Below are 27,940 nucleotides of genomic sequence, written 5' to 3' on the forward strand. Positions count from 1 at the left end.
CACCACTATAAAGAAATACCCGAGACTGGGTGATTTATAAAGAAAAGATGTTTAATTGGCTCATGGTTTCACAGGCTGCATAGGAAGCATGATGCTGGCACCTGCTTGGCTTCTGGAGAGGCCACAGGAAACTTTCAATCACGGCAGAAGGCAAAAGGGGAGCAGGCATCTCATATGGCAGGAACAGGGGGAAGAGAGAGAGGGAGGAGAGATAACACACTTTTAAACAACCAGATCTCACAAGAACTCACTCATCACAAGAACCGCACCCATGAGATGGTGCCAACACACGCATGAGAACCCCACCCCCATGATCCAGTCAACACTAGGGATTACAGTTTGACATGAGATTTGGTGGGGACACACAGCTAAACCCTCTCTGTATCTATGAAAAGTAGAGAGATCTGGCTGCGCACAGTGGCTCACACCTATAATCCCCACACTTTGGGAGGCCAAGATGGGAGGATCACCTGAAGTCAGGAGTTCGAGACCAGCCTGGCCAACATGGAGAATCCCCATCTCTACTAAAAATACAAAAATTAGCTGAGCGTGGTGGTGCCTGCCTGTAAGCTCAGCTACTTGGGAGGCTGAGACAGGAGAATTGCTTGAACCCAGGAGGCAGAGGTTGCAGTCAGTCGAGATCGAAATCGTGCCACTGCACTCCAGCCTGGGCAACAGAGTGAGACTGTCTGAAAAGAGAAGAAAGAAAAGAAAAGAAAAGTAGAGAGATTTACATAGATTAGAGGGACGGACCACCGCCACGGCACTTTTGTGCTGGGAGGGAGCACTCCAAAGATGGCTCTCCACACCTGGGGAAGAGTTCAAAGCCTTCATGACCAGGGATACTCCTTGGCCTTATATTTGTCAGCTCCTCTTTTCTTCTTCAACTTGACTAGAGGAGGAAAATGCTTACGTCATTGTATTGTAATTGCTGGTCTAGGTCCTCCTGATAAGACATTAAGTTGGAATATTCCAACAGCTACTTTCTTTCTGGGGCTTGATGCCACTGCAGGAACAGATGGGCAAGCAGAACCTAGGAGTTACTGTGGGAATTGGATGCCCAGCTTAAAGTAATTGGGAGCAGTATGGCAGGAGCCATTGGAACTCAAATGAATCCAGAAGTTGGTGTTAGCATAATCAGCATCAAGCCAAGAATTGGGGAGTTCCTACAGAGCCTGGAGGAAAGACTTTGTGTAACAGCTTGGTTTTTAACAGTGTTCCCTTCCCTTGAAAACAATGTCATCCTTCACCTAATAAATCAGGTCTCAACAATTCAAGGAGGAAATATACCATAAATGTCGTAGTAATGACAATCTAGGAATTCCTGCATAAATAATTCATGTATTAGATCCATAAAAAGTTCCAAGCGTAGCAAACAAAATTATTGCATAGATCATTTTAAAATATAGAAATTCGTTTTTGCTTTGGATCAATTTATTTATTTATTTATTTATTTATTTATTTATTTATTTATTTTGAGATGGAGTTTTGCTCTTTCGCCCAGGCTGGAGTGAAGTGGCGCCATCTTGGCTCACTGCAACCTCTGCCCCCCAGGTTCAAGTGATTCTCCTGCCTCAGCCCCCTGAGTAGCTGGGACTGCAGGTGTGCCCTACCATGCCTGGCTAATTTTTGTATTTTTAGTAGAGACAGGGTTTCACCATGTTGGCCAGGCTGGTCTTCAACTCCTGAACTCAGGTGATCCACCCACTTCGGCCTCCGAAAGTGCTGGGATTGCAGGCATGAGCCACTGTGCCTGGCCAGAAATTTGTATTTTTATGATTATATTGCCCAGGGTTTGTTTTTTTCCCAGTATGAATATAATCACTTTACTGACAAGGAAACTAAAATGCAAAATGTACAAATAAAACTATTTCTATTAAGAAAAGGAAGGAAGGGAGGGACAGGAAGAAGGAGAATGAATTATGTCTTATAAATGAGTATGCCAAAACTGGTTTTGATTTTTGAAACTCTTTTTTAAAAGTATTGTGAGAATTCTGAAAACTCTTAGCCCCCTTTTCTTTCATGTTTTTCTTCTAGTCCCCTCATTCCTGAGAAATGTCTTCACAATGGGTTATCAGCCAGTGGTAACTCGTGACCTCTTCATCTCCAAGGGTCCGTGTTCAATTTTCAGCTGCCTTAATTCCTCTTCATCATTCAGTATGTCAGCCATCCTTTTCCTGGTTAATGTACTGTTTTCTTCCATGGTCCCCTAGTCTCTTAGTAGTCAAGACTCACTGTCAAAAATTCCTTGTTAGGCCAGGTGTGGTGGCTCATGCCTGTCATCACAACATTTCAGGAAGCCCAGGTGGGAGGATCACTTGAGGCCAAGAGTTCAAGACCAGCCTGGGCAGCATAGTGAGACCCCCACCTCTACAAAAAAAATTATGAATTAGCCAGGTGATGATGGTGGCTATGCATGGTGGTGATGCATGCCTGTAGTCTCACTTAATCAGGAGGCTGAGGCAGGAAGATCACTTGAGCCCAGGAATTCATACAGTGAGCTATGATGGCACCACCACACTTCAGCCTACATGGCAGAGGAAGACCCTATCTCTAAAAAAATTAATTAAAATAATAAATTCAAATGTCCTTCTCGGTCTCTGTTATCTTCTCTACTCCTCTGTGAACATTACTTAAATTCCATTATAATTTATACTAACAGGTTAAGCAGCTCCACTCCAGAGAATAAAATCTGGAGTTCTTCTCACACTACAAAGACGTATGTGAGCCGGCCTTCTGTCCTTGGCCCGATCACTTTCCCCTTGTTGACAATGCTCCAGTACCCTGGCCCTTCATGGTGTTCTCTAAATGAACCAGACTTGTCCTCTTCCAAGGGCCTTGACTCTCCCTTCCTGGAGGACCTTCCTCTGGCTTCTTGCATGGCTGCCTCCATTCATTTAGCCCTCTGAACATGTGTCCCCTCCCAAGAGAGGCCTGCTCAGACCATGCCTTCCCCAACCACTGCATGATCTGTCCCGTAAGCCAGCCCTGCTTTCTTCATCACTTATCACTAACTGGAATTACACTATTTATTCAATTGCCTTACTTATTTTCTGCCTCTCCCCTGTCTCCACCCCCTTTCATGGGAGCATCTCATTGATTTTAGTCATAGAAGTTTCGCAGGTGTTCAGTAAATATGTGTTTAACGACGGGAGGGAAGAAAAAGTGGAAGGAAGGCAGAGCGAGGTGGGAAGAGAGGGAGGCAAGGAGCAGGGCAGGAAATTCCATTCATTCATTCACTGAACATTAATGGGGAATTTCTAATGCCAGACTTCATGCTAGAGGCAGAGTATGCCCAAAGCAATAAGCATGGTGCCTCTCTATAGCGAGCCTCCATAGACGCTTTTTCTGAATGAATGGAAAAGAAGGCACAACCCCTACCTTCTACATGAACACACATTTTATCATATCAGTAGTCAATATTTAATATTATTCAACTAATTTCTCCTTGTAGTTGTTTGCAAGGCTCAAATAGATCTTATTTTACCTAAGTGACCATCAAAATATGAATAAGGTAGTCTACAAAATGGTAAAGTCTTAGAACATAATCTAAAATCCTTTTTCTGGCTTTTCAAGCCTTACCCAAACTAACCTTTCTAAACCCATCTCATTACCTTTCCAACAGGCACTCTTAGTTCTGGAAAGTTCCTTTGCCATCCCACAGGCCCCTGATGTCTTCCTTGCCTTGGCTCACACAGATGGGTGAAGGGGCAGTGTAGGAAGGAGACAGTAGTATAATCTGAACCAGGCAAGCGGCTGGGAGTCCCAGCCCCTTCACTCAGTAGTTGTTACTGAGCAAACCCACTTCATGGGTCTGTGCCTCAATGTCTTCTCCTGTAAAAAGGGTTGAGGGATAGGACTTCACTCAGAATTGCTTTTGGATTAAACATGATCCATGTACAGGCCTGGGCACAGTGTTTATAAGGCAATGGTCCATAAGCATTAGCCATCCTTACCTCATCGCCCCTCAGCCAGGACACCCATCTTTCCCCATCTCACTCCATGGCACCTATCCACTAAACTCAGTTGCCCCTGACCTCCATGAAGCCAAGCTATACCTCGCCTGAACTCTTACTCAGACACTGATGTGTCTTGTTACTAATAAGAGCTCTCCTGAATTAAACTGTGAGCTTCCTGAGGGGAAAAATCAGGTCCTGCTAGCACAAAGCAAGTTCTTGAAAAATCCTTGACTGAAGAGTGTATGATAGCGCCAAAAAATTGGAATGCACAATTCATTCTGCTCTGGTGCTTTAAATTGATATTAAATATGTCTACAACATATAAATTCTAGACTTTCACATTTAATCAAAGTCTTAATCACAATGAGCAGCATTTATGAAAGGGCAATTAACAGATTCCCAAAAGAACTGGAAATAGTAAATTGCTAATAGCATCCCTAAGGTTTTGCTTTTTGCTCTGATAAATTAAGTAATTTAATAATAGAGGCAGTGTGAACCAAAAAGAGCACAAGCCTAAAAGGCAGAGGACCTACGTTCTGATCCTTGCTCTGCCAGCCTGTGACTCTCCACCAGTGACTTATCTGCTCCCAGCCTCTGTTAACTCACCTTTTATGTGAGAAGTTGTATTCACACCACTGGTTGTCAGAACGTGTTTCTGAAATCCTTATGGTTCTATGCATGAAATCTGATTTCAAATTTCATTTTTAAATATACCATAGACTATTTACAAACAAAAACAACATATATATACTCATAACAGACACTAAAAATTCATTATTTTGTGCAGCCTTGAGCTAAAGTTTCTGTTTAATGAAATGCATTAGAAAATTGCAAACTGAGGTGTTTAAAAAAAACATAACTGTTTGCCACACTTACCTGGGTATATCAGTGTTTACTTGATCTAGGCAATGTAATGAAATATATAAAGAATGAAATAATACATGATTACATGTGTCTTTCACAAAACTAAATTTCAAAAGTTTGTGTTCACCAAAAATAAGCTTAATTTATTAAAAATAAATAGTTTATTTTTAAAAATTGGGTTTCTGGATATTTTCTTTGCTAAAAAGTAATCTACATAATCTTAAGGTACCTTAGAACTCTCACATTCCATTAAATTATAGTCTTAAAGCCTAATAGAATCTTACAGTTTAAGATAAATAAGCTTATATGTTTAAGATTCTCATTAGATTCATTAGTGTTTCCGTCTTTAACTGATTTTCCTATACTTTAAAAGCTAAAAAAAATTCCATGAAATTTCAATATAAAGCAATATAGATATATGTAATATATATAAAGCCTTATATATTATTGTTCTAAGTCTCCAGATTATTCCAGTTCAGTCTAAAATATTCTGTTTTTCTCAGGATACCTCTCTCTACTTGAATCTTCTTCATTCTCTCAAGTGAATCTGTCCAAAAAAAATGTTGATTTCTAACTAATCATCATAAGTAGAAACTTCTCTCTTATACATATTGCATTTAAATTTTAGAAACATCTTCATATTCCTCTAAACTTTGACCCCCTCCTATATAAATTAGGGAGGTTTGGGAGACAATGCAGGCTAACCTATGGACTTTAAAATAAATATCGTTTATTAGGATAATATTTTCATTTATAACTCCAATTGTTACCATTGATTAGAAAATCAGCCCTGTCTGAATGCTCATGTTTTCCATTATAGAACAAAGGCAAGAGCAAGGTGAATTAGGAAGAGGGAAACAGGGAAACAGGACATGGGTTTTATTTCAAAGAAAGAGCCAATGGGGACATTACAAGAATCATTTGATGGAGATGCCTATTCAGTTTTTTATCACACCACACACTAGTATAACCAGGAAATGCAAGGCACTCTCTGCCTACTCTGCCTAGCCTACCAAATTAAATCTAATTTATTTCATAAAAAGACCTAAGGCATATAGTCATCTGAATGACTGGCTCAGTACACAATGAATTCCCCAGAATATTAATAGGTTTGTTATAGCCTGAATGTTGATTTATTGAAAGTGTCATTCCAGCCTATGCATATTGATTCTCAAAAGCTAATATGTGACAAAAATTCTTGGTCTGTCAAAGCTGTCACATGAGCTGGTCTGACTGGTTCCTTTGCCACTGATGCTAGTCCAACCTGATTTTTGCCTCAAAGAAGCAGGGGGAAGCCGGCGGCAGCAAAGGCAGGTGGTTAGGAGCAGACACCTTTGAGTCAGAGCAGTGGTGCTCAGCTGCCAGCGATTTTGTCCCCAGGAGATGTTTGGTCATGTCTGGAGATCGTTTTGGTCATCACAACTGGGAGATGCTTCTGGCATCTAGTGGGTAGAGGCAGAGATGGTGCCAAACACCACGCAGTGCCCAGGACGGGCCCATGAGAATTGCCTGGTCTCAAACGTCAGTAGTGCTGAGATTGAACACCCTGAGTCAGACTCCCTGCGTTTAGTTCTGATGTTGTCCGTACCCACAGCTTGCTTTGGGAACCCTTCCTACGCTTCCCAAGTGTCAACTGTCTCATCTTTAAAAAGAGTGAATCCCATATCCTATTTCACAGGGCAAAGATGGTTGTAAAAATGAAACTAATCGATGCTTACTAAGCACTTGAGACGCTCCCTAACACATAACATGCCCAGTGCATCTTAGTTATTGTTAGTAAAGGAAATAATGATACAAATAGCAGCAACAAAGGCTTTCTTCAGGCTGGATGGCCCATCTAGAGGTTTCCAGTGCGTCTTAGCATTCCAAGAGGACTTTGGTTCAAAAGCCAGTTATAGGCATTCAGAAAATGGCCACGTGCAAAACCCAGAAATTTTCTTTAAGCTAAAACCCTGCCAGGCAGATCTTTTTTTTTTTTTTTCTTCCACTTTTCATTTTAAGTTCCAGGGTACATGTGCAGGATATGCAGGTTTGTTATATAGGTAAACGTGTACCATGGTGGTTTGCTGCACAGATCAACCCGTCCCCTAGGTATTAAGCCCAGCATCCATTAGGTATTCTTCCTGATGCTCTCCCTCCTCCTAACGCCCCAATAGGCCCCAGTGCGTGTTGTTCACCCATGTGTCCATGTGTGCTCATCATTCAGCTCCCAGTTATAAGTGAGAACATGCAGTGTTTGCTTTTCTGTTCCTGCATTAGTTTGCTGAGGATAACGGTTTCCAGCTTCATCCATGTCCCTGCAAAGGATATGGTCTTGTTCTTTTTTATGGTTGCATAGTATTCCCTGGTATATATGGACCACATTTTCTGTATCCAGTGTATCACTGACGGGCATCTGGGTTGATTCCAAGTCTTTGCTATTGTGAACAGTGCTCCGGCCAGGATCTTACTATGCCACTCCCATGCCCTGAGAAATAAGTAAAAGAGGTCACAGTGAGTAATAGCCTATTTGAGCTACTGATGTGCTCTCTATTAGGGATGAGGGGCATTAATGTGGATGTCACCTTTAGGATGTGATGTGTGAGGTAAAGATAGAATTGTAGCTTATTGAAGTTTAGTGAATTCTGTGGAGGATCCATGAGTTTATATGCTGGAAATTAATGCAAGTCCATATTCTACTGGCTATGACCCCTCTCCTGACCTTATAGATGACGCCTGAAAGGTCATGAAGGCAAGCGTCCTGGGGCTAATTAGCACTTAGGCATGGCAGGCCTTTCAACCACGCTCAATCTTTGTCATGGATTTTCAGGGGGAAGCCGACATGGAGCACTGTGAAACATTTTTCTAACTATTAACCAGTGCTTTGGAGTTGACCTGAAATACAAGCCAATTCAGTCAATTAATGTACAACTGTGAAAATAGTTATCTCTATTTCATATAACTCTCAGCATCTCTGGCGAAGTCTCATTAACAATGCATGTATTTTTTTTTTTTTTTATGGAAACACAGTTGTTAGTTGTCACGAGCCAGAAAGATCATTTATCCACAGAACACATAGAGAGAAATTGCTAAGAAGTCCCTTGAATCTTCTCCCTAGCATACTTTTACAAAACCAAATCCACTCTCAAACTTCAAAAGAAGCCGAGGGAGAAGGAAGAATTCTACATTGCCAGACTTCGTGATTAAATTTAGTGAAGATGCTGAAAATGTCTGTGGAAATTCTCAAAAAGCTATGAAACGTTAAATGTGCCACACAGTTACTAAAAGTCTAAGCTAAAATACTTGAAGTGCTTATGAAGGTCATATTATAAGTCTATTATAAGATGGTCTTTTGTTTTAATACCAAAAAGTTGTGCAAGTCCTCTAGGAAACCCTTGTAAAAATTCAATTAACCTTTGTGCAAAAAAAATAAGACCCAGAAACAATGCCAGAATTGGGGTCATTAACCACGTGCTGGCCTCATGGTTGAGAACAGCCAAGTACTCAGTCAAATGCTCTGAAAGTCAGGCTAGCTTGCAGGGAATTAACTGTAACATAGAAAGCATTCTTCATGCTTCCCTGCCCAGCTAATGTACATTGTACTTTGTTCCCATTTTGTTTTCTAAAACATGCCAAATTATATAGAGAAAGTACGTATTTAAAAGCCAATTCTCAAACTAACTGGCTAATATATGGTGGCTTTCTCCCTTAAAGAACTTATTCATATTGTTTCATACTTGTATTCATATTCATATTGATGACAATGTTTTCTTGACCTAAGAGTAGGGGCAAGGACAACTTTTTATATAAGCTTCCCGAGGGAGATTCTTTTGATCCTAACAGAACCTAACACAGCATGCTGGCGTGCTGACAAATATTCTTCACAGCGTCAGTAGGTCACGAGAACATGGTTAGTAAATGTTTGCCACACAGTTTCTAAAGCATGAATATTGGAGCCATAAAACTTTAAATGTATGATTGGTTGTGAAATCTAGTTGAGTAACATGTTTTACATTATTCTTGTTTTGACGTTATCTATTTGATTATACAGTTTTCAAAAACTGATAAGTTTTGTTAACAATTTTACTTGAGATTGTTTCTTTGAAAGCCACCTACATTTTTCATTTTAAGTGACTGCTGAATTCATCATTGACATAGTATGATGTTGTTGCAGTCCCCGCCACCCCCGGCAAAATGAACATATTTATGTACCAATGTGGCACTCATTTTCTAAAGTGACTCTAACAAACCTGATTCTTGTTTCTTTTGTCTTCCCCCCTCCCTCCCTTCCTTCCTTCTTTCCTCCCTTTCTTCCTTCCTTCTTTGACAAATTGCCCAACTTGAGTTTATGTGAAGAGAAGAAAATAACAGAGGATTTGTGCCAATTCACTAATGTGTTCTAAGGCACAATCAATAAGAACAATAATAAAGTGCTCAAACAGAATGATAGGATTTCATCTTGAAACCTGGGACTTAATGACAGCTGCCTTTTAAAATTACCAAATTCACTACCTACGCTCTTAGCACAGCAAAGGTTCTTTTTTTTTTCCCTTGGTTTTTTTGTTTGTTTGTTTTCCTTTGTTTTTTGTTTGTTTGTTTGTTTGTTTTTTGAGATGGAGTCTTGCTCTGTCGCCAGGCTGGAGTGCAGTGGTGCGATCTCAGCTCACTGCAACCTCCGCCTCCCGAGTTCAAGCAATCCTCCTGCCTCAGCCTCTAGAGTAGCTGAGACTACAGGCGCCTGCCACCACACCCAGCTGATTTTTTATATTTTTAGTAGAGATGGGGTTTCACCATGTTGGCCAGGATGGTCTCGATCTCTTGACCTCATGATCCGCCTGCCTCAGCCTCCCAAAATGCTGGGATTACAGGCGTGAGTCACCGCACCCGGCCAAAGGTTCTTTTTATTACTTTTCCTGATGCCTTCTGCCGCTTGTACTGGGTACAAAGGTAGGATATGTTGGGTGGGAGAGTTGATAGGAATTCTTCAGGAAAAACTATGATTTTAATTGGAGGAGCCCTTTCTAAAAAGAACCTTGATACATTTTGAATAGCATTTAAGGAATACATACAAAACAGTTCTATGGTGGCATGTAATATTTTCAATTCAAAACACTGCCCTTGACTGGAATATGCCAACGTTCTTTGTGGCATCTGAAGTCGGGGCAGTGCCTGCCCACTTCCACATATTGCTGCTTGGAGCCAGCGTCTCGTGCTTCCCTCAGGACCCGCCTCTTCGTGACTGTGAAGCGCTTTTCTCCGTGCCCGGTTACCATGGAGAAAGCTGCACCATCAGCTTTCCTTTCCAGTTACCAGTGGGTTGTTAGCACACTGGTTATGAAAACGGTTTCTCTAACGCTAATTAGTTATAGCAATGAAATTAAAAGCGGCGCCTGCTTTTCTTTATTGATACTCTTCAGCGTGTGCTGAGGCAGGTATTTCAGATCAGGCCTGAAATTACTAATTATACTTTCTGGCAAGAGAAAACATTCACTTAGCATGTAATGGGTTAGACATTAACTCTTTCTTACCTTCCATTGAAGGTTCCAGTTAGGTGATTTCCTACAAAGGAGACGATATTTCCTGAGTCTTGTCTGCTTCCTGTAATAGTGTACTTGGCTCCTTGTGCCCCAAAGCCCAGAACCAGGAATGCACAAAAGACCCATCATCACCGTGTTATTAATACCAATGTAATCAAACTCTGGCTTCTGGCATTTTGTGAGTCTGCTATTTTAAGCAAGCTGTTCAAGCTCTCAGTTTTCTCATATGTGAAATAAGAGAATTAAGATTCTTTTCCAGGATTGTCGTGATGGTGGAACAGGAAAATCAGGCCAGCTTGGAGTATGCGACCTGTACAGTCACACAGGGCCCTGCATTGACAAGGCGCCCCACAGAGTTTGAGGTTCTACTGCTAACATCTTGAAATGCTAAATCATTTTTGAAGAAGAGCCTCTGTGTCTTTGTTTTGTACTGGGCTTCACAAATTATATAGTCATGATCAGCCAGGAAACACTGCAGTGATAATAAATACTCCAAAATCTCAGTGGCTTCACTCAACAAAAGATCATTTCTCGCTCATGCTATGGCCTCCACACGGCAGAAGGCTGCCCTCCTCATCAAGGCCCAGACTGACAGAGGCTCACTTTCACCTGGGCTTCCATGATCCCGCACCAGAGGGAAAGGAGCAAGGAATTGTGCACTGGCCCTTAAAGCTCTCACCTGGAGTGACACTTGTCACTGGTGGTCACAATTCTTTGTCCAGAGCAAATTGTGTGGCCTGCTCTAACTTCAAAGGGGATGGGAAGTGCATTTCCACCTTGCACCTGGAAAGCAGGGGGCTGGGGAAGTTGGAGACCAGTGCCACACTGTCACAATACAGGGAAAGGGTGCCCCAGTGACCCCGGCTATGTGCAAGCCACCTTCAGGGGGCTACATGGTAAGATTTCAGGTTTCTCCTAAAACAAAGCCCAGCCAAATTGCTCAAAAGTAAAATCACTTACCTTTTAAAAGAAGCCCTTAATTTTCTTCTTTTCCAAGAAGTTCAAGATTCTCTTGACTGTCATCTTCCCCGGGGACAGAGCATATGCTCAGAAAGTTAATGTTGCAGCATCAGGATTAAATCCTTTCCAGCTGAACTGAGACACGGAAACCAGCATTGCCGATTCCCTCATTACACTTCCTCAAGATGGAAATGGCATCGCTGCTTGTGTTCTGATTGTAAAATATAAACGTATTATTATAACACATTTGAGCAAGATGAAAAAGTAGAAAGTGAACATAGAAAGCTAAAATCAGTAAGATCAGGAATCTCACTACTTACTATTACTTATCTTTCTAGGCATTTTAGGATACATACCCACACTGGAAACTCTTTAAACTATTAGTATTATTATACATGTAAATGCGTACATAGTGTTTTATGAACTGCTCTATCATGGGCATGTATGTACTAAATATAGTGATAATGATGCTGTTTTTCAAATGTCATCATTGTGCGAAGTAATCACCTGCTACACAACAATCACATGGCATATAGAATGATTTAACTCTCTGTCCTCAGGCCTCAGTTACAGGTTCTAGAGGCGGCCACATAGCAGTTGTCATTCTAGAAACTTTCTGCACATCTATAAGCAAATACATCTTTTTTCTTTCATCCAAATTGTTGCACTCTATGTATAAATTGTTTTCATTGTTCTATAGTGTTTCATTTTATGAAATATCATTATTTGTTTAATGACTTACATATTTATATGACTATAGCTGTATCATTGCATTAGTATATCTACAGAAAGTTTATTTACTTGTTTATTTGATACATCATTTTTGTTTTGTTTTTGCCACAAGGTCTCACTCTGTCACTCAGGCTGGGAGTACAGTGGCACAATCAAAGCTCACTGCAGCCTCAACCTCCCAGGCTCACATGATCCTCCCACCTCAGCCTCCTGAGTAGCTGGGACTACAGCACCCGCCAGCAGGCTAGGCTAATTTATTGTATTTTTTTCTAAAGACAGGGCGTTGCCATGTTGCCCAGGCTGGCCTCAAACCCCTGGACTCACGTGATCCACCCACCTCAGGCTCCCAAAGTCTGGGATTACAGGCATGAGCCACTGCACCTGGCTGGCCACATCATTCAGAATTTTTTGAAGAGGTCACATAACAGCTATTTTGAGAGTTAAATGAAATAATCCTTTGGAAAGTATTTTGTAAATTAATTATCACGTGTGTAACTATACCGATGGTAAACGGTAATTATTTTACCATATGTCCTATCTACTTGTGTTATTTTATTAAGTGCAATAATATAATTCTGCAGCTACTATGTGTAAATTTCATATTCCAATGGAAATCATACTGTAAAGAGAGGCATAATACATACGAAAAAGCGACATGTTTTTGTGGAACTATAGCATGAGAAGTGGTGGGAGCCACAATACTTAGTTTGCCCAAGGCAAGCTGTTTTATGTCCCTTGTTCATGAGTACCTGCTCATATGTTCCCTTTCACTCTCAAATTTGTTCAGTTGGACAATAAATCATATTGTCATTTGATTTATGAGTAAATCAACCAGGCCCCAAATCTTGAAAGAGACATCCTTAATCTGCTTGTGTATACTGTCATTTTGCTGTCCTCAGAATATCTAAAATGGAACACATCGCAACTGCTCCTTGTTAAGTTAGTTCACTGTGATACGGTTCAGGTACAACAGTTCATTTACACTTTACACAAATCTGTTGATTTAAAGCCACTTTTCATGCCGCTCTTTCCTGATTTGGAGACTGGTTGCTATCTTGTTCCTCTCTATTCCATCCTGCCAGGCTGATTATCTTCCCCTCCAGATTATACTGGGAAGCAAGGAAGGCTTGCATAAGTCTTCTTCAATATATTTGCTACCGTTATCAGGATAGTTACATTTGTAATGCTTATGCAGTCTAATAACATGATGTATCTATTTAATTTCCCTATTTTCCCATTTGTGACACCGAAAACTAAAAATTATTTCTAAAAAGTATTTTATGTAAAAACAACTTACTCTTTCACGCTTCCAATGATAATCCCCCAAATAAAGCTAATTTTCTTCTACTATGCTACAACTGAATTAAGAAAGGCCATGTTCATCACCTTGATTCATTAACCTTATACTAAGCAAAAGTACCAATTTTTTTTTTTTTTTTTTTTTTTTTTTGAGATGGAGTTTCGCTCTTGTTGCCCAGGCTGGAGTGCAATGGTGCGATCTCGGCTCACCGCAACCTCTGCCTCCTGGGTTCAAGCAATTCTCCAGCCTCAGCCTCCGAGTAGCTGGGATTACTGGCATGTGCCACCACGCCCGGGTAATTTTGTATTTTTAGTGGAGAGGGGATTTCTCCATGTTGGTCGCACTGGTCTCGAACTCCTGACGTCGTGATCCGCCCACCTCGGCCTCCCAAAGTGCTGGGATTACAGGCGTGAGCCACCGCGCCCGGCCAAGTCCCATTATTCTTTTCCATCACCAATACAAGCTGCTGATCGCCTGCAAGAAGAGTCACTTCGTGTTTTTAACACTTTTAAAGCAAAATATCTTTTCAAAACGCTGGGTAGGAAACTACACAGGAATAGCATTCTGTGATAATTAACCACACTGGTGAGTTAAATGCTGTTGGCTTTTCCTCAGGATACCTCACTCTCCAACATCATCCAAGTTAATTAGCAGACATCCCGCGCACTTCTGTGCCTGCCTTACTGCCTCATTAGAACTGCGTGCGCTGGTTTGTGTCCAAGCCAGTTCACCTCAGCTCGCCCACCAGTGATTGTGTCAGCAGCTCCTGTACGCTGGCTCTCCATTTCCATCGCCTTCCTTTTCACGCTGGATAACGTCTTCCCAGAGGATGTGAGACAGCAAAGCACGGTCTCATTTCATTGTAATGACGGAATGTCCCAGTCAGAGCCAAAGATTTAGAAATTCCACAGTAATTCCAGCACATCTCCAGTGTTCTCAGAAATCGATCACCGTGTGACTAAAGCGCCAGTGTCAAAGAAACAAATCGGCGGGGCTTCTGCCTCCCGGCTGCCGTGACTTCCTGACAACTGTTCTTTTCCTAGGAGCCATTTTTAATGGCCTTTTTAATCACCATCATCAACGGTGGGGAACTCTCAATAACGTCTGAAGCTTTCAAATGTTTTTGAAAGTGAGTTGGAGACGCATAAATATTTAGATTTTCTCAAGGAAAAGTGTCTTTAAGTGTCTGAGTTCTAAATGTGAGCCAAGTTTTCTTTGAAAATGTATCCCAATTACAGTCGTAAATAGTAATCCCACAAACAAAAGCTTGGGGGGGAAGTTACTAAAAACAGTTGAATTCCCTAAATTTTGACTTCCCCACACATCAGAAGCAGCAGCTTTTTTTAGGATGTAATTATTTTCCTGATATACATTCTCACACTCGTGGGAAAGAGTTTTAGCCATTTTGTGCTAGAGATCCATTTGGCAGTTTGATGAACACTTTGGACGCTATCTTGAATAATTTTTTTTTTTTTTTTTTTTTTTTTTTTTTTGAGACGGAGTCTCACTCTGTCGCCCAGGCTGGAGTGCAGTGGCACAATCTCGGCTCACTGCAAGCTCCACCTCCCAAGTTCACTCCATTCTCCTGCCTCAGCCTCCGGTGTAACTGGGACTACAGGCGCCCGCCACCACGCCCAGCTAATTTTTTTGTATTTTTAGTAGAAACAGGGTTTCACCATGTTAGCCAGGATGGTCTCGATCTCCTGACCTTGTGATCCGCCCGCCTCGGCCTCCCAAAGTGCTGGGATTATAGGCATGAGCCACCGCGCCCGGCCTATCTTGAATAATATTTTTAAATATATAAAATATATATGATTGCAAGGAAAATGCAGTTATCAGAGTAGTAAAAATAAATTCGTGGTTTTTAATATGTGTTTCTTTATGAATGAGTTAAATAACAAGTCAGGCCAGTAACAGTGGCCCTTGCCTGTAATCCCAGCACTTTGGGAGACTAAGGCAAGCAGATTCCTTGAGTTCAGGAGTTCAAGACCAGCCTGGGTAACATAGCAAAACCCCGTCTCTACAAAAGATACAAAAATGCCTCAGCTACCCAAAAGGCTGAGGTGGGAGGATCACCTGAACCCAGGAGGTCAAGACTGCAATAAGTTGCATTGCACTGGCTGCACTCCAGCCTGGGCGACAGAGCGAGACCCTGTCTCAAAAATACAAGTAAAGAAAAATAACAAGTCAATACCGTACATTTGAAATGTAGCAAGTTAAAGTAAAACTTTATGGTTTAAGGAAATACCAGTGCAAAGAACATTTTTGCTGAGTTTACCTGAGAACAATAAACCATGCATGAGAATGACTCCCCTCCTTCCTCATGATGACCAAAAACAAATTGCAAATGGGAATACTGGACAGCAACGTGAATGTCTGGGTCACCAGTGTGGGAAGAGGCGACTGCATTCCCCCCAGTTGGCAGCTCCATTACACCAGTTGATAGGACAGCAGCGATCACACGCAATCTACTGTATAAGTAATAGCGGGTCAGGCGCGGTGGCTCACGCCTGTAATCCCAACACTTTGGGAGGCAGGCGGATCACGAGGTCAAGAGATGGAGACCATCCTGGCCAACATGGTAAAACCCTGTCTCTACTAAAAATACAAAAATTAGCTGTGCATGGTGGTGCATGCCTGTAGTCCCAGCTACTCGGAAGGCTGAGGCAGGAGAATCACTTGAACCCGGGAGGTGGAGGTTGCAGTGAACTGAGATTGCACCACTGCACTCCAGCCTGGTGACAGACCGAGACTTCATCTCAAAAAATAAAAATAAGTAATAGTGGGCCGGGCGCGGTGGCTCACGCCTGTAACCCCAGCACTTTGGGAGGCCGAGGTGGGCAGACCACGAGGTCAGGAGATCAAGACCATCTTGGCTAATATGGTGAAACCCCATCTCTACTAAAAATCAAAAAAAAAAAATTAGCCGGGCTTGGTAGTGGGCACCTGTAGTCCCAGCTACTCGGGAGTCTGAGGCAGGAAAATGGCAGGAAGCTGGGAGGCAGAGCTTGCAGTGAGCCGAGATTGTGCCTCACAATGGAGACTGTGGAGACTGTGCACTCCAGCCTGGGCAACAGAGTGAGACTCTGTCTCAAAAAATAAAAAGTAATAGTGAACATAGTTGCTATTTCAAACTGTCTACCGCTATTCTAAAAATCTCATGAAAATATCTATGATTCTCATTTATGACAAAGTCACAGATACCACTAGCATTACTGATATTCATGCCTATATTTATAACTGAAGGAAACACCACACTTCAGGTAGAGATTAGTGACATTAAATATATAATTAATTCTCATCCAAGATCACAAGTTCCACAGACTCCTGTTAACAGTCTCAATCCTACAGGAAACAAGAGACTATGGTTGGAGTAGGAAGGACAAGATGAAGGAGAATAACTATGGGGTAGCCAACAAGGTAAGGGTTATGAAGGGTCACTACACACCAGGCCCTGTGTTGGGCACTTCTGTGGAGTATCCAATTCATTCCTCACATGACTGCACCATTTACTTGTACACGGTACTAACAAACAGTGGGGCCATAATACACATCCCTGCCACCACAGGAGAGGTGGAGTGACTCCCTGGTAAGTTTGGAAAGAGTAAACTGATCATGCTGCATGCCCATTTTTTTCTGGGCAGCAGATTCTCTGCAGAAAATTTATGTCCTGCTGTGTTTTTCGAGGAAGTCTGGCTCTGCCTAAGCTTGGGTGGATAGATTTTCACAAGCATAAAATTTGATATTAGAAAACCCACTAGTCCACATACACAAGTCATGCCCTCCATCCTAGCTATCTTGTATATAAAAATGCCACTCCACCTGCTCTCCTTTCTTATTTACTTATTTTTCTATTATATATAGTGAAGGTGTACAACATATTTTGGTATATTTATACCTAATGAAGTGATTACTATACTCAAGCAGATTCACACACTTATCATCCTGCATGGTTACTTTTTTCATACGTATATAGTAATAGCACCTAAAATCTACTCTTTTTGCAAATTTTCATTATATAATATAATATTATCATTGTAGTCCTCTAATACATTTCTAGAATATTTGTCCTACCTGTAACTTTCTATGCTTTGGCCCATATCTTCCCATTTTCTCCCACATTTCCCCCCCCACTACTTCTGGTAACCCCCATTTTATTCTGTTTCTATACATTTGATTTTTTTTTTTTTTAAGATTCCACATGTAAGTGAGATCATGCAGTACTTTTTTCTGTGTCTGGCTTATTTCACTTAGCATAACGTCCTTCAGGTTAATACATGTTACCAAAAATGGTAGGATCTCCTTTATAAGGCTTAATGATATTCCATTTTATATATATGTGTGTGTATGTATATATATATAAATTTATGGATATAGAGATATCTCTATATATAATGCTCCCCTCTCCCTAATATATATGTATATGATATATTCCACAATTTCTTCATCCATTCATCCTTTGATGCTTACTTAGGTTGTTTGCATATCTTGATATTGTAAATAATGCTGCAGTGAACATAAGAAGGCAGCCGTCTCTGTGAGGTGCTAATTTTACTTCTTTTGAGTATAGACTCAGCAGAGGGATTGCTGGATCATACAGTATTATAGTTCTATTTTTTTGTTTTTTAAGGAACCTTTGTACTGTTTTCCATAAAGTCTGCGACAATTTACATTCCCACCAACAGTGCGTCAAGGCTCCCTTTTCTCCAACCCTTGCTACCACTTGTTATGTCTTTTTGATAATGGCCATCCTAACAGGTATGAGTTGCTATCTCGTGGTTTTCATTTGCCTGTCCCTGATGATCAGAGATGTTGACTTACCTTTTCCTATGCCTGTTGGCCATTTTTATATATTTTTTGGAGAAATGTCTATTCAGGCTCTTTGCTCATTTTTTAATCAGATTATTTGGGGTTTTTTTACTATTGAGTTGTATGCATTTCTTTTACATTTTGGATATTAACCCCTTATCAAATACATGGTTTTCAAATGTTTTCTTCCAATCTGTAAGCTGCCTTTTGATTCTGTTCATTGCTTCCTTTGCTGTACAGAAGCTTTTTAGTTTGATGTAGTCCAATTGTTTATTTTCGCTTTTGTTGCCTGAGCTTTGGTGTGGTATCCAAAAAGTTATTGCCAAGGCGATGAGGTTTCCCTGTGTTTTCTACTAGGAATGTTATAATTTCAGGTCCTATGTCAAGTTCTTTCATCTATGTTGAGTTGATTTTTGTGTATGATATAAGCTAAGGGTCCAATTCTTTATTTTATATGCGACTATCCAGTTTTTCCAACACCATTTACTGAAGAGACTATCCTATCTGGATACCATTGTGTCTTCTTGATGCCTTTGTCAAAAATTAGTTGGCCCATTTTTTCTTTTCAAACTGAGACAGGGATGGTAGGCGTCATAGATTGGGTTTCCTTAAACTCCAACACCTTCTGCAATTAAGACTTACTCTCTTCTAAAGGCATCCATTCTATTTTCAAACAATTCTGATTTTTACAGTATTTTTCTTTATATCTAGCTAAAATCAACCTCCCTCTGTTGTCCTGTGGTACTTGGAAGCCTTAGTCCTTCTGTGAAGGGCTTGTCCTTCAGTCATTAAAGCAGGCCATGGAGAAGATTACCAACTCTACCAAACACCCTGGTCCAAACAGACATATGTCCTTCCTTCCTGACGTGGTCAAAAGATGAGATTAGGTTTTTCAAAAATTTCTCAAATGAGAGAGAACTTCTTCTTCATAGGCTTCAGTATTTTTTTAATGTCTCCCAAAGTTGATATTGAAATTAAACAGATTCCAGGTGAGGTCTTGCCACCACATAGCAAAGGAAAACTATCCATGCCTTCAGTTTATGCTGTATTTTTCTATTAGTGTTACCTCAGATTAATTTAATCTTTCATAGATGCATTTATTGTATATTAATTCTCTTTATGACACATGTTCTGTTAAGCTATAGCTCCCACAGCCCATATAGCTGTTACATACATTCTAGTACTGGGATTTAAACTGTTCTCTAAAAGTCTGCTCTGTTCATCTTGTTAGATTACCCAGTGATTTCAGACAATGAGGGGATATTTTTGAATCCTGATTCTGTTTCCGATATACTGTCCAATTCAAGAGCATATAGAAATTAGGTCATCATTCTGTCAAGGTCTGTTTTCAAGCTGTTAATGAAAGTGCCTAAGAGGATACATTCCTCATTACCCAATCCGTATTTCTCCATGTCTTTGTTTTTCATGTCTTGAAGATTTGTTGTTTTGATTTGGTTTGGTTTAGTTTGGTTTTTCATCCCTATAATACTCGTCTTATACTGGGAACTTACTGAATATTCATAAGTTTGAATTAATAAATATTTTCTTATAAAGCTGCTTATGTAGGTGTATATCTGGGAATGAAATAAAACAACATCCCCATAACCCCAAAACTCAGACACTGCAGACTCTGCTAATGTTTGACTATATTTCTTTCTAGGCTTTTTGAAAGAGCATTTTTCTAAAGTACATTTTCACTCTGTTCATTACCTGGCCCTTCTCTGTCTCTCACTCTATTGAGAGGGGGTGGTTAGTCCAGTCCTAACATTTGCAGGACCTGGGACAAGCAGACACGTGTGGGTTCACATGGTCCTCATCTCAATGTTTAAAAATTCTAAATCACACTAGCAAACTATTAAATAAAATACATGCTATCCTCTCACCTGAAGGAGTACATCTTCATAAGGACCTGGGAGGCCAGATTCTAACTTAGAATTCTCTGACCCCTCAGAATTCTTTACCAGAACTTAGTGAAACTGGGAGAGTCAAAACAGACCCATTCTCTTGTCCAGCTCTGCCCCGCCTAGAAGGTTCTCTGCACACACATAGGTAAACACCCAGCCCGCAAATCTCAGATTCATCCACATCCCCCACATATAGCAGCAGCCCTTCAGGCAGCCCTCGGGCTCGGGGTAGGCACACCGCTGGAGCAGTCCACTCTAGAAGGACAGATGGGAGGAAGCTGCCTGCACAAACTCTGAATCAAGCCCAGGCCATTTGGGCAGGGAGTTCTGGGGCTCGGGTGCCTGGGCATAGTCTGAAGGGCGAGTGTGTGCTGTTGTGGGTGCAGCTTTTTAGCTCCACAGACTCTTTGCTCCACGAAGAGGGGTGTGGCCAGAGGAGGACCAGGGCAGAACCCTCTAAGACGGAGTCTGGCTCTGTCGCCCGGGCTGGAGTGCAGTGGGGGGATCTCAGCTCACTGCAAGCTCCGCCTCCCGGGTTCACGCCATTCTCCTGCCTCAGCCTCCTGAGTAGCTGGGACTACAGGCGCCCGCCACCACGCCCGGCTAATTTTTTGTATTTTTTAGTAGAGACAGGGTTTCACTGTGTTAGCCAGGATGGTCTCCATCTCCTGACCTCGTGATCCGCCTGTCTCTTGAGCAGATCAAAGGGTTAAACTGGGAGTGATTCTCAGGTGATCCAGAGTGTCCTGCTCTTAGGAAATTCTAATCTGTTTGAGAATTACTCTAGAATGTTCATAATGGGAGTTCCTGCTACCTAGAGGAAGACCTGAGGAGTGGAAAGCATGATCCTACCACCACTCCTGGCTCCAGCAGAAGAGTGATGAGCACTGGGTAGAGCCCTTGAAGAGGGGAATGAAGATTTAGATGGGCGACTACATCAAATAATACCCTAATGGGCCTATGACAGCAAAGGTAGTAATATAACTAAAGCATATAATCAAACACAAAAATTATGTGGCATAGACTGTACACCATTATTTTAGTGTAAGTTACAAGGCTCAGACTGCTTGGGTTTAGACCCTAGCCAAAGTTCACTTCCTAGCTATGTGATTTTGAGCAAATTAACTTCTCTATGGCTCACTTTCCTCTTCTGTTAAACGGGTATTTTTTAAGAGTGCCTACCTTGGTGAATTGAAAGAAACCATGTATGTTGGATGCTTAGCCTAGCAATGCCCAGTACATAGTAAGCACTTTGCAAGCATTAGCTAAGTTTTAAGTGGAACAATTATTATTACCACATTAATAATAATATCTATCTCATAATCTGTAAGAAATATCTCGTAATCTATGAGAAAGTGCAGGCTAGTGGTCCTCTACCTCTCACAGTTCAATAGTATGTGTATTAGTTTCCAGTGGTTGCCATAAAAAATTATCACAAATGTAATGGCTGAAAACAACACAGATTTATTTTCTTACAGCTCCGTAGGTCAGAAGTCCTAAAGCCAAGGTGTCACAGGGCTGCGTTCCTTCTGCAGGCTGTGGGGGAGAATCCCCTTTTCTCCCTTTTCTGGCTTCTTGAGGCTGCCTGGATTCCTTGGCTTGAGGTACCTTCCTTCAACTTCAAAACCAGCGAAGTAATCTTCAGATTTCAATCTCTCTCTCTCTCTCTCTCTCTCTCTCTCTCTCTCTCTCTCTCTCTCTCTCTCTGTCTCACTGGGCCCACCTGGATAGTACAGAATAATCTCACCACCTCAAGACCCTTAACCTACTCATTTCTGCAAAGTCCCATTGCAATGTAAGATGCTGTGTTAGTCTGTTCTCACACTGCTGTGAAGAAATACCCCAAACTGAGTAATTTATAAAGAAAAGAGGTTTAATTGACTCACAGTTCTGCATGGCTGGGGAGGCCTCAGGAAACTTACACCACGGTGGAAGGCACCTCTTCACAGGATGGCGGGAGAGAGAATGGGTGCCCAGTAAAGGGGGAAGCCTCTTATAAAACCATCAGATCTTATGAGAACTCACTCACTATCACGAGAACAGCCTGGGGGATACCACCCCCGTGATTCAGTTATGTCCACCTGGTCCCATCCTTGACACGGGGGATTATTACAATTCAAGGTGACATTTGGATGGGGACACAGAGCCAAACCACAAACACTACCATGTTCACAAGTTCCAGGGATGAGTACACAGACATGGGGTGGTGGCAGTATTGACTCTTTGTAAGCATTTTGGTGGGGAGTCATTAGGAGATGTATGAAGGAATTTTACTTGGCCTGTAGGGAGCGCCCATTTGTGTACTGCTGGGTTTTATTGTAAGAGGAAGTTGGCTTGGTTGTAGTCAGCATTATCAGTTAACCAGGTTAGCGTTCAGTATGTAGTATGTCTTATGGGAAGGACTGAGGGGTGTCTAGGCTGACGGTGAGTGTGAGGGCCTTCAACTGTGGCCACAAGGACAACTTAACAAATGAATGAACACACACTGTGCATGACTTTCCTGTCCTTGAGAAGAGCATACCCAAGTCCTCTGAGGCTGGGTCCTCCCAGCAGCTGCATTAGTCGCAAATAGCAGAGTAATTCCCAGGCCACGGATTCGAGGATGGGAGATGGTAACTTAGACTGTGGTGACACCTTCACTGAAATCTGAGCCTTCCTGAAATATGAGTATTTGAAAGAATAGCAGATGACATTGGGCAGATTTCAGTAAAGGATGAATGCATTTTTAACTTCAAGTTTCTAAACATATTAATAAGCACATGTCAATAAATAGGGAGTGAGGCAAAAATGGAGTCAGGCTGAAGTACCTCCTTGCCATTTAAAGTATACTTTGTAGGATTTGATGTTTATTATGGTTGACTTTTCAAGGCTGAGTAAGTACTCAGTGGTTTCATTCTAGTCCAGCCTTCTCTGGTGGCTGCCATGATTAATTTTAGCCAACAAGGACAACAGAGAACACATAACCCTATAATCGAGTCACTTAAGTAAATCACATGTAGATTCCAACTTTGGAGTCAATTCTTGCTTGTCCCTGTGTTTATTCTGTAGACTTCAGCTTCTAGCTCATGAAGTTCACTCAGTATCATTTTACTCAACCCCCTGAGAATCACTCTGTCCCTGAGTTCCCATTCAGAATGTACTCTGTCTCAGTTGCCCTTTTATGACAAAATTATAATAGAAATTTTTAAAAACTGTCCAGCTGGAAAATTCCGTCATACTTCTTGTTATTGTTGGAGGAGGATAGATTAAAGATGATGTCTTCTCTGGGGCCTTGTATTTATTCTAATAGTTTTACAATAAACTTGTTACTTCCTGCAGGTGTTATAGGTAGGGCATGGGCACACGGGTGTATAATGTGTTCAAGCACACAGAACAAGAGCAGGTGAATCTAGATGCCTTTTGACAGACAGTGTGCCTCTGTCCCACCCATCCCCTCTCCAGGAGTATAACTATTTTATGCTCTAATATATGATCTAAGCTTCTTATATCTAAACAATCAAGCATTGCCAGCATCCCAGAAGGCTCTTTCATGTGTCTTCCCAGTCAGAAGTAACCCTATTCTGACTTCTGTCACCATCAGTGAGTTGTGTCTGGTTTTGAACCTCTTCTAAATGGAGCCATGTGGAACCTACTCTTTTTTGTCTGGCTTCTTTCACTCACCGTAATGCCTGAGATATTCAGCCGCCTCATTGCATGTATTTGAATAGGTTTGTCTGTTTATTGTGTGTGGTAGTTACTGTGTGAACGTCCAAGTCTCTCCTAAATCCATTTTCTGTACTCCTTCCAGATTGATATTCTTTTTCTTTTTCTTTTTCTTTTCTTTTCTTTTTTTTTTTTTTTTTTTTTTTTGAGTCAGAGTCTTGCTCTGTGTCCCAGGCTGGAGTGCACTGGCATGATCTTGGCTCACTGCAACCTCTGCCTCCCAGGCTTAAGCAATTCTCCTGCCTCAGCCTCCTGAGCAGCTGTGATTACAGGTGTCTGCCACCACGCCTGGCTAATTTTTGTATTTTTAGTAGAGCTAGGGTTTCACCATGTTGACCAGGCTGGTCTCGAACTCCTGACCTCATGATCTGCCCACCTCAGCCTCCCAAAGTGCTGGGACTACATGTGTGAGCCACCACGCCCAGCCCCAGATGGATCTTCTTAGGTGAAAAAATACAATCTTGACACCACCTCTGTCACCCTACAGAAGAAAGCCGAGGTTCCTGAGTGGGCATGGGAGGCCCTCGTGCCCATCGCCCCAGCCTCATCTCCCACTGTGCTGCAGCTCCCACAGTACACTCAGGGGACAGCACAGTGCTGTGCTGCCCACCCTGCTTGTCACACTCTGTGCCTGGCTTCTCCCGAAACCTCAGAGACTGCTTTTCCCAAACCCACTGCCTCTTCTCTCTTCCTGTCTATACCTGGCCTAGTACATTACTTCAGGTTGAAGATTAGGTTTGGCTGTTTTTTTGTTTTTGTTTTAAAGTATAGGGTAAGAGGCCGGGCGTAGTGGCTCGTGCCTGTAATCCTAACACTTTGGGAGGTCAAGGCGGGCGGATCACCTGAGGTCAGGATTTCAAGACCAGCCTGGCCAACATGGCGAAACCCCGTCTCTACTAAAAATACAAAAATTAGCCAGGCATGATGGTGCATACCTATAATCCCAGCTACTCAGGAGGCTGTGGCAGGAGAATCGCTTGAACCCGGAAGGCAGAGGTTGCAGTGAGCTGAGATCACACCACTTCACTCCAGCCTGGGTGAAACAGTGAAACTCTGTCTCAAAAAAATAAAAATAAAAATAAAGTATAGGCTAAGGGAGTGAGAAGGAATAGAATTTTACTCTTTCTCACATAAAAAAAAAAAAAAAAAAAAAAAAAGCTGGAAGTATGCAACTGAGGGACAGTGTGGGACATCCATGGTCACAAGGGACCCATGGCCCTTCCTCCTGAGCATGTAGCTCCCTGGAATCTCCAGGAAACCCTCTACTCACAGCTCACTGATCAGCCCTAATGCAAGCAAGGCTGGAAAAGCAGAATTTTGCTGGGCACACAGTTGGTGTTCTGTTACTGAGGAAGAAGAGGAACATGAATACTGAGCCGGCATTTGCAGCCTCTGTCGCTCCTGCACATCTTTTGAGACTCCTTTCAAGCGTCATCATCTCCAGGAAGCCTTCCCTATACCCTCATTTTAGGCTCAGCACCTCTCAACCTGCATTCCCATAGCAATCTGCATGTTTCTCTGTTGTACAACAGTAAAGCATTGTACTAAAATTGTATCTAGGTCTTCCCCATCGAACCATATGCTTAAGGAGAAATGCCCGTCTTACTCATCATTACACTGTTAAATGCCCAGCACATACAAGAACTTGGTAAATGTGTGTTGAACTGAACTAATCAGTTAACAATGTATATACTCCATAGGGCTGGAACTGTGTTCGTATTATGTGTGTCTATATCAAATCCCCCCACACAGTGCCAGGCACACGGTCCACTGTCAATAATATTTACTGATGAATGAATGAGTGAATTATACTTAAGACAGAAGGGTGTCGATGGACGAAGTCTCTCTCAAAATGCCACTTTCCCAGTACATTGAAAAAAAAAACCAAGTATTCATCAGCACAAATGGCTCCCCCAGCAGCAGGACACTGATGAGCAGTAATGAGAAAGGCTTTTTAATCCAGAGGCAACAGTGAGAAGAGAAATGAAATCAGTGGTAAACAAGCCTGGTTTCTGAGATGTAGAGCACTCCACGGAGAGAAGTTGGCTTATGTATAAGGACACTAATCTAGGCACTAATCTATACCTGGCCTAGTACATTACTTCAGGTTGAAGATTAGGTTTGGCTGTTTTGGCATCACTAATCTCTTGATGAGATTTCATTCCTTTGCCCTAAAAAGAATATTTTATTTCTGCCACCAGAAACAAAAGAATAAAAATTCCTCATAATCTAACTTTGCGTGACTGTCACAGAAAGAAAAAATCTTGTATGCCTATCTGAGAACCACAGTCTTGCCAAGAGGAACCTGAGATTCCATTCTTTTTTGTGCTCTACTTGACAGCTTTGAAATAAAGCTATCAATTGCTTGTCAGAAAGCCTGTCCTTGGGTTGTTTGTGTGTCTGTGTGTCTGCGTATAGATGTTTGCCCTAGCAGTATGGCTGCATATTTCTTTAAGGTGAGGCCCTCCTCTTACTTTGGGTACAGTCCTCACCAGAAAGGATGGCAAATCTCAGAGATGTACTGGCTTATCTTTTAATATGCAGACTGTACCTTCAAATCCTAAGATCCACAGTGTCTGAGTTACTTGAGCAGGCAGAATTGTTTAAGCTTCTGCCTAAACAGATCAGAGCAGATGAGTGCAAAAATAGAAACTAGTTGACTGAAGGAGAAATGATAAAACTATTTTCTAGATTTCTACTATAACGAAAAGAACAAGTCAAACAGCTTACATAGTTTCAGAGATTTTTTAACCCATCAGAGCACTGAGATCAAAAAAAAACCTAAGTGAAGGAAATTACTAAAAGTAATAAGAACTTTCTGGAAGAGAATGTTATCAGAATTGACTAAATCATTCAACAGGTTAACAGAAGACTGAGCAGCAGAGGCAAGTATCAATGATTTTGAAGAGAGGTCAATATAAACTGTTCAAATAAAAACACGGGGGGATCTAATGTACAGCATGGAGACTAGAGTTAATAATATTGTATTGTGTACTTGAAATGGGCTAATACTAGATCTTAAGTGTCCTCCCCACACAGACACACACACACACACACACACACACACACACACAAGGATAACTATATGTGGTGATAGATCTGTTAGTTAATTTGATTGTGGTAATTATTACACAGTGTATACAGATATCAAGTCATTATGTTGTATGCATTGAATATATTAGATTATTATATATCAATTATACCTAATAAAGCTGGAGAAAAAGGAAACACAACATGGGGAAAAAGTAATAAACATAGAACAGAGTATCCAAGATCTGGTGAATAGCAAACGCTTCAACATATGTGTATTTAGAATCCAAGAAGAAAAAGAAAGAGAATGGGCCAGAAGAAATATTTGAAAAGATAATGGTAAACACTTCTCCAAAATTGATGGAAAACATCAAATTAAATACCCAAAAAGCACAGTGAATCTTAAGCAGGAACAATACAAAGAAAACAGTGTGTTAAAACAAATTGCAGTCAAAATGCTGAAAACACAAGATAAGGAGATAATCTTAATTGCTGCCAGAGGGAACCTCATTGTGTGGAGGGAACAGTGATAAGAATGAGGGCTGACTTCTCCATCAAAAACAATGGAAGCCAGAAGACAATGGAATGATATGGAAAGAAAAAAATGTATACTAAAATTCCATATCTAGTAAAAAAAAAAAAATCCCCAAAAGAAAGGCCCCCAGAAATAACATTTTCAGATGACAAAAGCTGACAGAATCCATCAGACTTGCACTGCGTGAAATACTAAAATCACTTCTGCAGGTTGAAAGGATATGAAGTGAAGCTCAGATCTGTAGGAAGGAATGAGGAACATCAGAACGTGTAAAAATGTAGGTCAGCTCCAAGATGATTTTTTTAAAATCCCCATGTTAAGAAGTCATCATTATCACCAAAAGAAGCAAGCCAGAAAGTATGTCGCCTTTCAAAAACAACTGGAGCAGTAAACAAACACTGAGGCAGCAAGGCCTGAAGCCGGTCCTGCATGGGTCAGTCTTGACGGTATGAAGGAAGACTCACCTTCTAGACTGCTGTCTCTGTCGCTGCCACCTTTTGCATTCTCCAAGTTGCTACAGTCAGTGACTGAAAGGCTTTCTAACCTCTACAGCTCAGCTGGTGAGGATTGCAGCCATCGCTTTCGTTGACCACAAGGACCTGAGCTCTGCAGAAGCAGCTGTCACCTCC

The 27,940-nt window shown here is 41.5% G+C and overlaps 1 protein-coding gene and 1 long non-coding RNA gene across 18 annotated transcripts in view; one reads left to right on the plus strand and one right to left on the minus strand.

The window, feature by feature from the left end:
• Nucleotides 1-27,940, plus strand: part of PRKN (parkin RBR E3 ubiquitin protein ligase) — a 1,364,839-nt gene that overhangs the window by 1,225,158 nt on the left and 111,741 nt on the right. The window lies entirely within an intron of this gene.
• LOC123572823 (uncharacterized) lies at nucleotides 31-27,912 on the minus strand. Of its 10 annotated transcripts, XR_010586176.2 has the most exons (6): nucleotides 21,768-25,838; nucleotides 21,521-21,662; nucleotides 11,300-11,510; nucleotides 10,331-10,361; nucleotides 3,615-3,834; nucleotides 31-169 (listed from the first exon to the last, which is right to left on the minus strand). It is a non-coding gene; the product is annotated as an uncharacterized lncRNA (long non-coding RNA). The 10 variants fall into 10 exon arrangements; XR_010586174.1 differs by lacking the exons at nucleotides 21,521-21,662; nucleotides 21,768-25,838 and adding an exon at nucleotides 27,776-27,912; XR_010586177.1 differs by lacking the exons at nucleotides 21,521-21,662; nucleotides 21,768-25,838 and adding an exon at nucleotides 27,776-27,912 and having other exon boundaries at nucleotides 10,331-10,421.

This window comes from Macaca fascicularis, chromosome 4, assembly GCF_037993035.2.
Source record: "Macaca fascicularis isolate 582-1 chromosome 4, T2T-MFA8v1.1".
NCBI lineage: Eukaryota > Metazoa > Chordata > Mammalia > Primates > Cercopithecidae > Macaca > Macaca fascicularis.